We start from the raw sequence: 14,855 nt of genomic DNA, 5'->3' as shown, positions 1-14,855 counted from the left end.
AATGACAAATAAGTGGAAATATAGGAAAGGAAATTATGCAAAATACTGTCTGTTACAGATATCTATGCCTTTTTTTGGAAGTAACGGAAAGTAAAGCCATCATTCTATATTGGTAATAATGGAAGGCAAATGTTTTCTAATTAAGCGAACAATATAAAAAACAACATTATAAATTAACTTATTTATTTATGTGTTAAAATAAAATAAATCATACAACATAGGATAATAGAAAATGTTTTCGTAATTATAGAAAAGTACCCACATTTATAAAAAATTATATGTATGTAATTATCATTGTCGCAGAAAATTCCTAATTATTGTAAGGGAGGTACCAGAAGGTACTTTTTGATACCTCTTCTTATAGAAGTCGACGCACAATGTGACCATAGAGCTCGGACCAACTGTTGAAGCTGGCTCCTATAATTTTGAGGCAGTGAAAGCGTGTTTGGTGCAGCAAATACGTCAAATCGGCCGAAAATATATATGGGAGCTATATCCAAATCTGAACCGATTTCGATGTAATTTGGCACATTTATTTTTAGACCGAATTCAGTCACGCATTCCAAATTTCATCGAAATCGGAAATATATAGCGTGTTTGGTACAGAAAATACGTGAAATCGGCCGAAAATATATATGGGAGCTATATCCAAATCTGAACCGATTTCGATATAATTTGGTACACTTATTTGTAGACCGAATTCAGTCACACATTCAAAATTTCATCAAAATTGGACGTATATAGCGTGCTTGGTGCAGCAGATACGTGAAATCGGGCGAAAATATATATGGGAGCTATATCCACCAAAAGCAATAGCGTTCTTCCTATGGCTAAAAAAATTTTGTCCCCAATTTTCAGCTGAATCGGACAAAAAATGCGACCTGTACGTTACGAACAAAAATACATGGACAGACGGACGGACATGCATAAATCGACTCAGAAAGAGATTATATGTATGTATATTCCCAAAAGGAACTATGGGTATATTTCGTTTCCTTTTGTATACAAACAAATGTATACAGTCTGTCGCAAAAATTAGTATACACCGTTGAAACCAAAATGTATTAGGGATAAATGTCACTATAACTTATTGAAAACAACAAACAATTAGTTTTATTTGATAGACAAGAAGGTTGTCTTCCTTAATAACAATTAAAAGTGCGCAATATTTGCATACATTAGCAAATGTACGGTTCGAATCCCAAAAAGACCAACATTTATGTCGCAAAAGTTAGTATACAACGGAGAATCCTCGTGGAACTGTGTAAAAAATTCTTGATATTTTTGAACAAAATGAAACTAAATCAGTACTTAAGATCATAAAGAGTATATTAATTGGTTTAAATGGCAGTTATAGTACTTATAGTGACAAGTCCAACGTACACTGGATCGTAAAATGTACAAAAATTGGTCATCTACAAATACAACAACTGTAGCGGCAAAATTCCGAGTGTTATGTCCTGTTTATGAATTCTAAAGCCATGAAATTCTCAGAAAAGCTTTAAAGTTTCAATTTGGGGTGATCTTGATCGAGTTTCGACTTGTCCTGTTTGAAAAAACGGAAATTTCTTGAAGGAAATCCATACTTTTGAGGCCATTGTCCTTTTGAAACATGTAATAATCCTTAATCCTTACACATAAGGACTTTCCTTTTGAGTCAATTTTCTCACAAATGTTGCCCCTTTTCATATTCCCACCAAAAGTAAATAGTAGGAGAACCTCAAGGTCCGTTGTAAGCCCTACAGTTATACTGTCCTACCGGCCTTTCAGCAGTATCGGACATGCTTCTCGTATCCCTAGTGTATAATTTACTACTAATGTCTAATGAACTACTTCTAACTGATCCATTTAGTTGTATTTTGGTCCTAAGTGAAGCGAACACAGCTTTTCAGAACGTTTTTGCACAATCCATGCGTTATAACAGCAGAGAAAGCTCTGTATTAAAATTTTAAATTAGCTATCATATCCTTCTGTGGTGATGGAGTACCACTGTAGAGCTTACACCAGAACTTGAGGTTCTCCTACTATTTATTTCTGGTGGGAATGTGAAAAGGGACATAATTTGTGAGAAAATTAACTGAAAAGGAAAGTCCTTTTTAGTAAGGATTAAGGATTATTACATGTTTCAAAAGGACAACGGCCTCAAACGTATGGGTTTCCTTCAAGAAATTCTCATTTCTTCAAAAGGGGCAAGTCTAAACTCGATCAAGATCACCCCATATTGAAACTTTAGAGCCTTTCTGAGCATTTCATGGCTTTAAAATGCATAAACAAGACATAACATCCGGAATTTTGTCGCTACAGTTGTTATATTTGTAGATGACCAATTTTTGTGGAATTTACGATCCAGTGTACGTTGGACTTGTTACTATAAGCACTATAACTGCCATTAAAACCATTTAATATGCTCTTTATGATCGTAGGTACAAATTTAGTTTCATTTTGTTCAAAAATATTAAGAATTTTTTACACAGTTCCAGGAGGATTCTCCGTTGTATACTAACTTTTGCGATATAAATTTTGGTCTTTTTGGGATTCGAACCGTACATTTCCTAATGTATGCAAATATTGCGCACTTTTAATTGTTATTACGGAAGACAACCTTCTTGTCTATCAAATAAAACTAATTGTTTGTTGTTTTCAATAAGTTATAGTGATATTTATCCCTAATACATTTTGGTTTCAACGGTGTATACTAACTTTTGCGACAGACTGTACATACAAATGCACAAAGACATAATACCCCTTACCACAGTGTGGTGTAGGGTATAAAGAAGAGTTATATTGGCTAACAGATGCTACTTATAGAACCAATGTTCTGTAACTGGCCAGCTAAGTAAGTACAAGTAGAAAAAGTAGAAAAGGTGTTTTTTAGTAACTCTTCTTATAGTAGATGATCTTTTAAGTACTTCTTCTTATAGAAGAGGTGCTTTTTTAGTACGTCTTCTTAGAAAAAAGGTGCTTTTTATTACCTCCTCTTATAGAGGAGGTTCTTTTTCGTAGCTCTTCTTATAGAAAAGGAGCTCTTTAGTACCTTCTTCTTATAGAAGAGCGTCTTTTTAGTACCTCTTCTTATATAAGAGGTGCTTTTTACTACTTCTTCTTATAGTAAAGGTGCTTTTTAGTACCTCTTCTTATAAAAGATGTTCTTTTTTAGTACCTCTTCTTATAGAAAAGGACCTTTTTAGTACCTCTTCTTATAGAAGATGTTCTTTTTAGTACTTCATCTTATAGAAGAGGTGGTTTTTAGTACGTCTTCTTGTAGAAGAGTTGCTATTTCGTACCCCTTCTTATAGAAAAGAAGCTTTTTTGTACGTCTTCTTATAGATGTTCTTTTTAGTACTTCCTATTATAGAAGAGGAGTGTTTTAGTACGTCTTCTTATAGAAGAGGTGGTTTTTAGTACCTAGTCTTATAGAACAGTTTCTTTTTAGTACCTCTTCTTGTAGAAAAGGTGCTTTTTAGTACCTCTTCTTATAGAAAAGTAGCTTTTTAGTACCTCTTCTTATAGAAGATGTTTTTTCTAGTACTTCTTCTTATGGAAGAGGTGCTTTTTAGTACCTCTTCTTATAGAAGAGGTGCTTTTTAGTACCTCTTCTTATAGAAAAGGAGCTTTTTAGTACCTCTTCTTATAGAAGAGGTGCTTTTTAGTACTTCTTCTTATAGAAGAGTTGCTTCTTAGTACTTCTTCTTATAAAAGAGTTGCTTTTTAGTACTTCTTCTTATAGAAAAGGTGTTTTTTAGTACATCTTCTTATAGAAGAGTTGCTTTTTAGTACTTCTTCTTATAGAAAAGGTGCTTTTTAGTACATCTTCTTATAGAAGAGGTGCTTTTTATTACCTCTTCTTATAGAAGAGGTGCTTTTTATTACCTCTTCTTATAGAAGAGGTGCTTTTTATTACCTCTTCTTATAGAAGAGGTGCTTTTTATTACCTCTTCTTATAGAAGAGGTGCTTTTTATTACCTCTTCTTATAGAAGAGGTGCTTTTTATTACCTCTTCTTATAGAAGAGGTGCTTTTTATTACCTCTTCTTATAGAAGAGGTGCTCTTTATTACCTCTTCTTATAGAAGAGGTGCTTTTTATTACCTCTTCTTGTAGAAGAGGTGCTTTTTATTACCTCTTCTTATAGAAGAGGTGCTTTTTATTACCTCTTCATATAGAAGAGGTGCTTTTTATTACCTCTTCATATAGAAGAGGTGCTTTTTATTACCTCTTCATATAGAAGAGGTGCTTTTTATTACCTCTTCATATAGAAGAGGTGCTTTTTATTACCTCTTCATATAGAAGAGGTGCTTTTTATTACCTCTTCATATAGAAGAGGTGCTTTTTATTACCTCTTCATATAGAAGAGGTGCTTTTTATTACCTCTTCATATAGAAGAGGTGCTTTTTATTACCTCTTCATATAGAAGAGGTGCTTTTATTACCTCTTCATATAGAAGAGGTGCTTTTTATTACCTCTTCATATAGAAGAGGTGCTTTTTATTACCTCTTCATATAGAAGAGGTGCTTTTTATTACCTCTTCATATAGAAGAGGTGCTTTTTATTACCTCTTCATATAGAAGAGGTGCTTTTTAGTACCTCTTCTTATAGAAGAGGTGCTTTTTAGTACCTCTTCTTAAAGAGGTGCTTTTTAGTACCTCTTCTTATAGAAGAGGTGCTTTTTAGTACTTCTTCTCTTAGAAGAGGTGCTTTTTAGTACTTCTTCTCTTAGAAGAGGTGCTTTTTAGTACTTCTTCTCTTAGAAGAGGTGCTTTTTAGTACTTCTTCTCTTAGAAGAGGTGCTTTTTAGTACCTCTTCTTATAAAAGAAGAGCTTTTTAGTACTTTTTTTATATGAGAGGTGCTTTTTAGAACCTCTTCTTATAGAAGAGGTGCTTTTTAGTACCTCTTCTCTTAGAAAAGGTGCTTTTTAGTACTTCTTCTCTTAGAAGACGTGCTTTTTAGCACTTCTTCTCTTAGAAGATGTGCTTTTTAGTATTTCTTCTCTTAGAAGATGTGCTTTTTAGTACCTCTTCTTATAAAAGAAGAGCTTTTTAGTACCTCTTTTTATATGAGAGGTGCTTTTTAGTACCTCTTCTTATAGAAGAGGTGCTTTTTAGTACCTCTTCTCTTAGAAAAGGTGCTTTTTAGTACTTCTTCTCTTAGAAGAGGTGCTTTTTAGTACTTCTACTCTTAGAAGATGTGCTTTTTAGTACCTCTTCTTATAAAAGAAGAGCTTTTTAGTACCTCTTTTTATATAAGAGGTGCTTTTTAGTACCTCTTCTTATAAAAAAAGAGCTTTTTAGTACCTCTTTTTATATGAGAGGTGCTTTTTAGTACCTCTTCTTATAGAAGAGGTGCTTTTTAGTACTTCTACTCTTAGAAGATGTGCTTTTTAGTACCTCTTCTTATAAAAGAAGAGCTTTTTAGTACCTCTTTTTATAGAAGAGGTGCTTTTAGTACCTCTTTTTATAGAAGAGGTGCTTTTAGTACCTCTTTTTATAGAAGATGTTCTTTTTGGCAACTCTTCTTATAGAAGAGGTGCTTTTTAGTACTTCTTCTTATAGAAAATGAGCTTTTTAGTACCTTTTCTTATAGAAGATGTTCTTTTTAGTATCTCTTCTTATAGTAGAGGTGCTTTTTGGTACCTCTTCTTATAGAAGAGGTACTAAAAAGCACATTTTCTATGAGAGGAGGTATTAAAAACCCCTCTTCTATGAGAAGAGGTACTAAAAGCGCCTCTTCTCTTCAAATAGACTCTGGACTGAAAAAATTCCCGCCATTTCAAAATAATAAAAATTCAAAAACAAAACGTGAAAATTTTCTTTGTAATTCATTGGAATTGAATTGTGTTTCTTGTTAATTGAAATTAACATTTCAATTTTCTCGACAATAATTGGCCATGTCATGATTAATTGTTGTTGTTGCTGCTGCTGTTTTTATATAGGAACTTTGTAACAATTGTTTCTTCACTCCCATCCCCCCCCCCGTTTCCCCACCAACCAGTCAATTGCCGTCAATACCTTGCATCAAAAGCAGGCTTAGTATGCCAAGTGAATGAATGAATGACACAATGATATGACACAGATGTCAATTAAGTTTCATTAGTTGCCACCTGATTACTAATTTTATTAACATCACCTTACAGCGAGCGGAGCTTTGTGGTACATGAACAGCAGCAGCATTTTGCTATCGAACAAAAGCATTGCCGTCGACATGCATTATCAAATGTCATCATCATCATCATCAGCAGTAGCAGTTATAGCGATGTTATTGTGTTGTTGTCACATCATCTATATTACCGCTATATTGCAGAACAGTGGTTTAAAACTTTCACAAAGGAGGAAGATATAAAATCGGTAGAGGTTCAAACACCAGTTGGGAATGAAACAACTGTATTTTTTGAACATTCCTTGCCAAGGAAACTTTGTGGCGAATATTTTTTATTCCCCTGTGAAACACTGTTTCTACTGTTGCACTGTTGAAAATTATGCATTCTGTAGACATGATGACTGCAAAATTTCTACTACCGTTTCTCTTCTGTTCTGTTTGTTTTTGCATTCAGTATGCCATGACAATGCTGCTGGTTGATGTTTTATTTCCCCTTAGCAACGTTGGGCGCCATTTAATAGATAAATTTTGTAAAGAATTTCACATTTGAGAGACCAGACCTATTACAATGAGCCAAAGTGACGACGACGACAACTTTGAGCTACAAAGTCTAAAATTGCAAAAGTCGGAGGAAGTGTTTGTTTCTTTCGGAATTTATAGGCATAAGGTGGGTGTGTGTGTTCCTTTAGTAAAAATCTTTCAAGTTTATAAAGGGAAAAATTCTGCAAATTGGAATACTTTCAGATTTTTGCAGGTTGTGGTAGAGAGGAAAGGTTTTATAAAAGAAATTATGGGTTTTTATGAAAAGATTGGTCAGGAAGGAACGATATTTTCCTTAGTCATCGCTCTCCTTGCCATAATTTCAGTTTATTTATATCACCCCAAACGTTGCATTTTTTAAGTATTTATTTTTTAAATATTTATTTTTTAAATATTTATTTTTTATATATTTATTTTTTTATATTTATTTTTTATATATTTCACTTTCTATATTTAATTTTTTTATATGTATTTATTTAATTTTTAAAACTTTTGGACCCTACCTCTTCTCCCCATGCCTTGCATCATCATCATTCCCTCCATTTGATCACCTTTGACCATCGATTTAAATAATGATTTGTTTATATTTGAATATTGTTTGAATCTAAATCAGACATCATAATTTTAAATAAATTATTGAAAATCCCAAAACTTTTGTTGTGTATTGGGTTTCTTGAAAATGAAAATGTTTCCATCAAATTATTGGCCAAAAGGTCAATTCATGTGAAAGGGGTCTCCAATAAATTGTAGCCATTATTTTTTGAAATTATTCGTTGGGTGATCTTTTGGGTTCAACTTGCGCGGTCAGCATTCAATGTGAAATTTATGAAGATTTTTCGTTTAAATTGTTCATGTTGTTGCTGTTGCATTATTGTGATCAGATTTCTTGAAAATAATATTAAATTAAAATATTTTATTGTCATTTGTTATAAAAAAGTTAAACAAAATTCATTTAATTATAAAAAAATAAATTTACTAAAAAGCACCTCTTCTATAAGAAGATGTACTAAAAAACCACCTCTTATATAAGAAGAGGTACTAAAAAGCACCTCTAATAGAGGAAGAAGTACTAAAAAGCACCTCTTCTATAAGAAGAGGTACTAAAAAGCACCTCTAATAGAAGAAGAGGTACTAAAAAGCACCTCTAATAGAAGAAGAGGTACTAAAAAGCACCTCTAATAGAAGAAGAGGTACTAAAAAGCACCTCTTCTATAAGCAGATGTACTAAAAACCACTTCTTTTATAAGAAGAGGTACTAAAAAGCACCTCTTCTATAAGCAGATGTACTAAAAACCACCTCTTCTATAAGCAGATGTACTAAAAACCACCTCTTCTATAAGAAGAGGTACTAAAAAGCACCTCTTCTATAAGAAGAGGTACTAAAAAGCACCTCTTCCATAAGAAGATGTACTAAAAACCACCTCTTATATAAGAAGAGGTACTAAAAAGCACCTCTAATAGAGGAAGAGGTACTAAAAAGCACCTCTTCTATAAGAAGAGGTACTAAAAAGCACCTCTTCTATTAGAAGAGGTACTAAAAAGCACCTCTTCTATTAGAAGAGGTACTAAAAAGCGTCTCTTATATAAGACGAGGTACTAAAAAGCACCTCTTCTATAAGAAGAGGTACTAAAAAGCACCTCTTCTATAAGAAGAGGTACTAAAAAGCACCTCTTCTATAAGAAGAGGTACTAAAAAGCACCTCTTCTATAAGAAGAGGTACTAAAAAGCACCTCTTCTATAAGAAGAGGTACTAAAAATACCTCTTTTATAAGAAGAGGTACTAAAAAGCATCTCTTCTATAAGAAGAGGTACTAAAAAGCACCTCTTCTATAAGAAGAGGTACTAAAAAGCACCTTTTCCATAAGAAGAGGTACTAAAAAGCACCTCTTCTATAAGAAGAGGTACTAAAAAGCACCTCTTCTATAAGAAGAGGTACTAAAAAGCACCTCTTCTATAAGAAGAGGTACTAAAAAGCACCTCTTCTATAAGAAGAGGTACTAAAAAGCACCTCTTCTATAAGAAGAGGTACTAAAAAGCACCTCTTCTATAAGAAGAGGTACTAAAAAGCACCTCTTCTATAAGAAGAGGTACTAAAAAGCACCTCTTCTATAAGAAGAGGTACTAAAAAGCACCTCTTCTATAAGAAGAGGTACTAAAAAGCACCTCTTCTATAAGAAGAGGTACTAAAAAGCACCTCTTCTATAAGAAGAGGTACTAAAAAGCACCTCTTCTATAAGAAGAGGTACTAAAAAGCACCTCTTCTATAAGAAGAGGTACTAAAAAGCACCTCTTCTATAAGAAGAGGTACTAAAAAGCACCTCTAATAGAAGAAGAGGTACTAAAAAGCACCTCTAATAGAAGAAGAGGTACTAAAAAGCACCTCTAATAGAAGAAGAGGTACTAAAAAGCACCTCTTCTATAAGCAGATGTACTAAAAACCACCTCTTTTTAAGAAGAGGTACTAAAAAGCACCTCTTTTATAAGAAGAGGTACTAAAAAGCACTTCTTCTATAAGAAGAGGTACTAAAAAGCACCTCTAATAGAAGAAGAGGTACTAAAAAGCACCTCTTCTATAAGAAGAGGTACTAAGAAAGCACCACTTCCATAAGAAGAGGTACTAAAAAGCCCCTCTTCCATAAGAAGAGGTACTAAGAAGCACCTGTTCTATAAGAAGAGGTACTAAAAAGCACCTCTTCCATAAGAAGAGGTAATAAAAATCACCTCTTCTATAAGAAGAGGTACTAAAAACCACCTCTTCCATAAGAAGAGGTACTAAAAAGTACCTTTTCCATAAGAAGAGGTACTAAAAAGCACCTCTTCCATAAGAAGAGGTACTTAAAAGCACCTCTTCCATAAGAAGAGGTACTAAAAAGCACCTCTTCCATAAGAAGAGGTACTAAAAAGCACCTCTTCCATAAGAAGAGGTACTAAAAAGCACCTCTTCCATAAGAAGAGGTACTAAAAAGCACCTCTTCCATAAGAAGAGGTGCTAAAAAGCACCTCTTCAATAAGAAGTGGTACTAAAAAGCACCTCTTCCATAAGAAGAGGTACTAAAAAGCACCTCTTCAATAAGAAGTGGTACTAAAAAGCACCTCTTCTATAAGAAGAGATACTAAAAAGCACCTCTTCAATAAGAAGTGGTACTAAAAAGCACCTCTTCAATAAGAAGTGGTACTAAAAAGCACCTCTTCAATAAGAAGTGGTACTAAAAAGCACCTCTTCCATAAGAAGAGGTACTAAAAAGCACCTCTTCTATAAGAAGTGGTACTAAAAAGCACCTCTTCCATAAGAAGAGTTACTAAAAAGCACCTATTCTATAAGAAGAGGTACTAAAAATAAAAAGCACATCTTCTATAAGAAGAGGTATTAAAAAGCACTTCTTCTACAAGAAGATGTACCAAAAAGCTTCTCTCTCCTATAAAAACTTCTAAAAACACATCTTCCATAAGAAAGCCACAGAAATTTCTTCTATAGGAAAAAAGGACCTACAGAGAATAGGAAGATTTCCAGGTATTCTATTATATGAACAACTCTTAATCTTCTATGAGTGGGAGAACTACTGGTCCTCTATAAGAAGTCTTCCTATTCTTCTATAAGAAGAGGAGCCACTGGTTTTCCAAAGAATAGCTTCTTTTTCTTTGGAAAACCAGTGATCTTCTAGAAGACAAGGCCTCCGTGTCTTCCATAATTAGAAGTTCTACTAGTCTTCTACACGAAGAAAACCTACTAGTCTACCATAAAAAGGTGAACTACTGGTCTTCTATAAAAAGATGACGATATTTTCTATAAGAAGGCGACCTATAAGCCATCTATAAGATCTCCGGGATTCTATAAGAAGAAGACCTACGGGCCTTATAGATACTATATACAAACTACCTGTTGGTGTTCTATAAGAAGACCTCCATCTTCTATAAAAATACCTCGTGGGCTCCTGCAAGAAGAAGATCTCCAGCTCTTTTGTAAAAAGACATCCTGGTATTCTATAAGAACATATTCTGGCCTTCGTCAAGAAAATGTGTTGTTTTTATATTCCATAAGAAGACCACTTTCAGTTTCAAAAGAAGACCATATGGTCTTCCATAAGCAGGCATCTTCTCGAAGAAGACTTGCTGGTTTTCTATAATAAGAGCTTAAGATATCTCATAAGAAGATCTCCTAGTCTTCTTTAAGAATATCTCCTAGACTTCCATTTAAGAATTTTCTGGTTTTCTATATGAAACCATATGGACTTCTTTTGGCTGGTCATCTTTAAAAGTCTGCTACTATATTTCTTGTTTTGGGATAGGTCAGCGACGTTTGTATGCAATTTTTAAAAAGATAACACACAATATTGGTTAGCGCTCGTCAATACGGAAGAACGAAACAAATCGTTTCCGAAACCCCCTCACCCTACCCTGAACAACCACAAAGAAAGAAATTCCTTTGATTGTTGTTATCTTTGATTGAAATACGAGAACAAATAAAAACAGAAAAACAATAAAAAATGTGTTCGAACATTAAACAATGGCAAATGAGAAGGCGAAGAGTGTTGTCCGCCACTCGCTCACATGTAGGTGATGATAATGTAGAAAAATAAATAAACAATTGCAGTAGCAAAACCTACTACGACTAGGAGCTACTAGCTAAGTGGTGGCCAGTCAACCCGCTTGTTTGCCCAGCCTGCCAGCCAGTCACTACGACAAAGAACCGATACAAAATGTATGCAACAGAAAATAATGGTCGCTGGGTCATATGGCTCTGCTATGTTTCTTCTTCTTGCTGTTTAATATTTGTGCAAGCCATTGCTGATAATGGACAGCAGTGCACCATGCACAATAACTAAAGGAAGATTAAAACAGCTACCAGTAGTGGTAGGGAGGGAATTGCGCTTGGCCGACCATATGTTTACAGTTGTAGGAGATTGTATGCCACCAGTATTTGCGATAAACTGTTAAACAAACAAGAGTATCGAAGGCAGCAGCGACCATGACACTTCCAATGGAAATGGATAAGAGCATTGGGTCACTGGAGCCAAGCAAACATTGATCAAACATTTCAAGTTGAAATGGAAGCAGAAGTTATGAATCGTGTCCTCCCTACTTAACTCTGCATCTTCATACAAAAGAGGTACTAAAAATAAAATGCACCTCTTCTTCTAAAAGAGATATTCTTATAAAAGAGGTACTAAAAAGCACCTCTCCATAAGAAATCGTATTAAGAAGTACCTCTTCCATAAGAAGAAATACCCAAATGCACCTCTTCCATAAGAAGAGGTACTAAAAAATACCTGTTCCATAAAAAAATAAGTAATAAAAAGCACCTCTTCTTATAAAAGAGGTACCTACCTAAAAGCACATCTTCTTATACAAGAGGTACTAAAAAGCACCACTTCTTATAAAAGAGGTACTAAAAAGCACCTCTTCTTATCAAAAAGGTACTAAAAAGCACCACTTCTTATAAAAGAGGTACTAAAAAGCGCCTCTTCTTATAAAAGAGGTACTAAAAAGCACCTATTCTTCTAAAAGAGGTACCAAAAAGCACCTCTTCTTATAAAAGACGTACTAAAAAGCACCTCTTCTTTTAAAAGTGGTACTAAAAAGCACATCTTCTTATAAAAGAGGTACTAAAAAGCACCTCTTCTTATAAAAGAGGTACTAAAAAGCACCTCTTCTTATAAAAGAGGTACTAAAAAGCACCTCTTCTTATAAAAGAGGTACTAAAAAGCACCTCTTCTTATAAAAGAGGTACTAAAAAGCACCTCTTCTTATAAAAGAGGTACTAAAAAGCACCTCTTCTTATAAAAGAGGTACCAAAAAGCACCTCTTCTTATAAAAGAGGTACTAAAAAGCACCTCTTCTTATAAAAGAGGTACTAAAAAGCACCTCTCTTATAAAAGAAGTACTAGAAAGCACCTCTTCTTATAAAAGAAGTACTAAAAAGCACCTCTTCTTATAAAAGAAGTACTAAAAAGCACCTCTTCTTATAAAAGAGGTACTAAAAAGCACCTCTTCTTATAAAAGAAGTACTAAAAAGCACCTCTTCTTATAAAAGAGGTACTAAAAAGCACCTCTTCTTATAAAAGAAGTACTAAAAAGCACCTCTTCTTATAAAAGAGGTACTAAAAAGCACCTCTTCTTATAAAAGAGGTACTAAAAAGCACCTCTTCTTATAAAAGAGGTACTAAAAAGCACCTCTTCTTATAAAAGAGGTACTAAAAAGCACCTCTTCTTATAAAAGAGGTACTAAAAAGCACCTCTTCTTATAAAAGAGGTACTAAAAAGCACCTCTTCTTATAAAAGAGGTACTAAAAAAAGCACCTCTTCTTATAAAAGAGGTACTAAAAAGCACCTCTTCTTATAAAAGAGGTACTAAAAAGCACCTCTTCTTATAAAAGAGGTACTAAAAAGCACCTCTTCTTATAAAAGAGGTACTAAAAAGCACCTCTCTTATAAAAGAAGTACTAGAAAGCACCTCTTCTTATAAAAGAAGTACTAAAAAGCACCTCTTCTTATAAAAGAAGTACTAAAAAGCACCTCTTCTTATAAAAGAGGTACTAAAAAGCACCTCTTCTTATAAAAGAGGTACTAAAAAGCACCTCTCTTATAAAAGAAGTACTAGAAAGCACCTCTTCTTATAAAAGAAGTACTAAAAAGCACCTCTTCTTATAAAAGAAGTACTAAAAAGCACCTCTTCTTATAAAAGAGGTACTAAAAAGCACCTCTTCTTATAAAAGAAGTACTAAAAAGCACCTCTTCTTATAAAAGAGGTACTAAAAAGCACCTCTTCTTATAAAAGAAGTACTAAAAAGCACCTCTTCTTATAAAAGAGGTACTAAAAAGCACCTCTTCTTATAAAAGAGGTACTAAAAAGCACCTCTTCTTATAAAAGAGGTACTAAAAAGCACCTCTTCTTATAAAAGAGGTACTAAAAAGCACCTCTTCTTATAAAAGAGGTACTAAAAAGCACCTCTTCTTATAAAAGAGGTACTAAAAAGCACCTCTTCTTATAAAAGAGGTACTAAAAAAAGCACCTCTTCTTATAAAAGAGGTACTAAAAAGCACCTCTTCTTATAAAAGAGGTACTAAAAAGCACCTCTTCTTATAAAAGAGGTACTAAAAAGCACCTCTTCTTATAAAAGAGGTACTAAAAAGCACCTCTTCTTATAAAAGAGGTACTAAAAAGCACCTCTTCTTATAAAAGAGGTACTAAAAAGCACCTCTTCTTATAAAAGAGGTACTAAAAAGCATCTCTTCTTATAAAAGAGGTACTAAAAAGCACCTCTTCTTATAAAAGAGGTACTGAAAAGCACCTCTTCTTATAAAAGAGGTACTAAAAAGCACCTCTTCTTATAAAAGAGGTACTAAAAAGCGCCTTTTCTTATAAAAGCGGTACTAGAAAGCGTCTCTTTTTATAAAAGAAGTACTAACAAGCAACTCTTCTTATAAAAGAGGTACTAAAAAGCACCTCTTCTTATAAAAGAGGTACTAAAAAGCACCTCTTCTTATAAAAGAGGTACTAAAAAGCACCTCTTCTTATAAAAGAGGTACTAAAAAGCACCTCTTCTTATAAAAGAGGTACTAAAAAGCACCTCTTCTTATAAAAGAGGTACTAAACCTCTTCTTATAAAAGAGGTACTAAACCTCTTCTTATAAAAGAGGTACTAAACCTCTTCTTATAAAAGAGGTACTAAAAAGCACCTCTTCTTAATAAAGAGGTGCTAAAAAGCACCTCTTCTTAATAAAGAGGTACTAAAAAGCACCTCTTCTTATAAAAGAGGTACTAAAAAGCACCTCTTCTTATAAAAGAGGTACTAAAAAGCACCTCCTCTTATAAAAGAGGTACTAAAAAGCACCTCTTCTTATAAAAGAGGTACTAAAAAGCACCTCTTCTTATAAAAGAGGTACTAAAAAGCACCTCTTCTTAATAAAGAGGTGCTAAAAAGCACCTCTTCTTAATAAAGAGGTACTAAAAAGCACCTCTTCTTATAAAAGAGGTACTAAAAAGCACCTCTTCTTATAAAAGAGGTACTAAAAAGCACCTCCTCTTATAAAAGAGGTACTAAAAAGCACCTCTTCTTATAAAAGAGGTACTAAAAAGCACCTCTTCTTATAAAAGAGGTACTAAAAAGCACCTCTTCTTATAAAAGAGGTACTAAAAAGCACCTCTTCTTATAAAAGAGGTACTAAAAAGCACCTCTTCTTATAAAAGAGGTACTAAAAAGCACCTCTTCTTATAAAAGAG

General features: G+C 33.6%; 1 protein-coding gene across 4 annotated transcripts in view; it reads right to left on the bottom strand.

Moving 5' to 3' along the window:
- vap (RAS p21 protein activator vap) overlaps nt 1-14,855 on the bottom strand; it is a 79,881-nt gene that overhangs the window by 24,284 nt on the left and 40,742 nt on the right. The gene's annotated exons all lie outside the window — the stretch shown is intronic.

The sequence above is a fragment of the Musca autumnalis genome, unplaced genomic scaffold (assembly GCF_047663935.1).
Source record: "Musca autumnalis isolate F117 unplaced genomic scaffold, ASM4766393v1 scaffold_3, whole genome shotgun sequence".
In the NCBI taxonomy this organism is placed as follows: domain Eukaryota; kingdom Metazoa; phylum Arthropoda; class Insecta; order Diptera; family Muscidae; genus Musca; species Musca autumnalis.
Note: the sequence above shows the minus strand (reverse complement) of the source record. Positions and strands in the feature narration are given on the sequence as shown.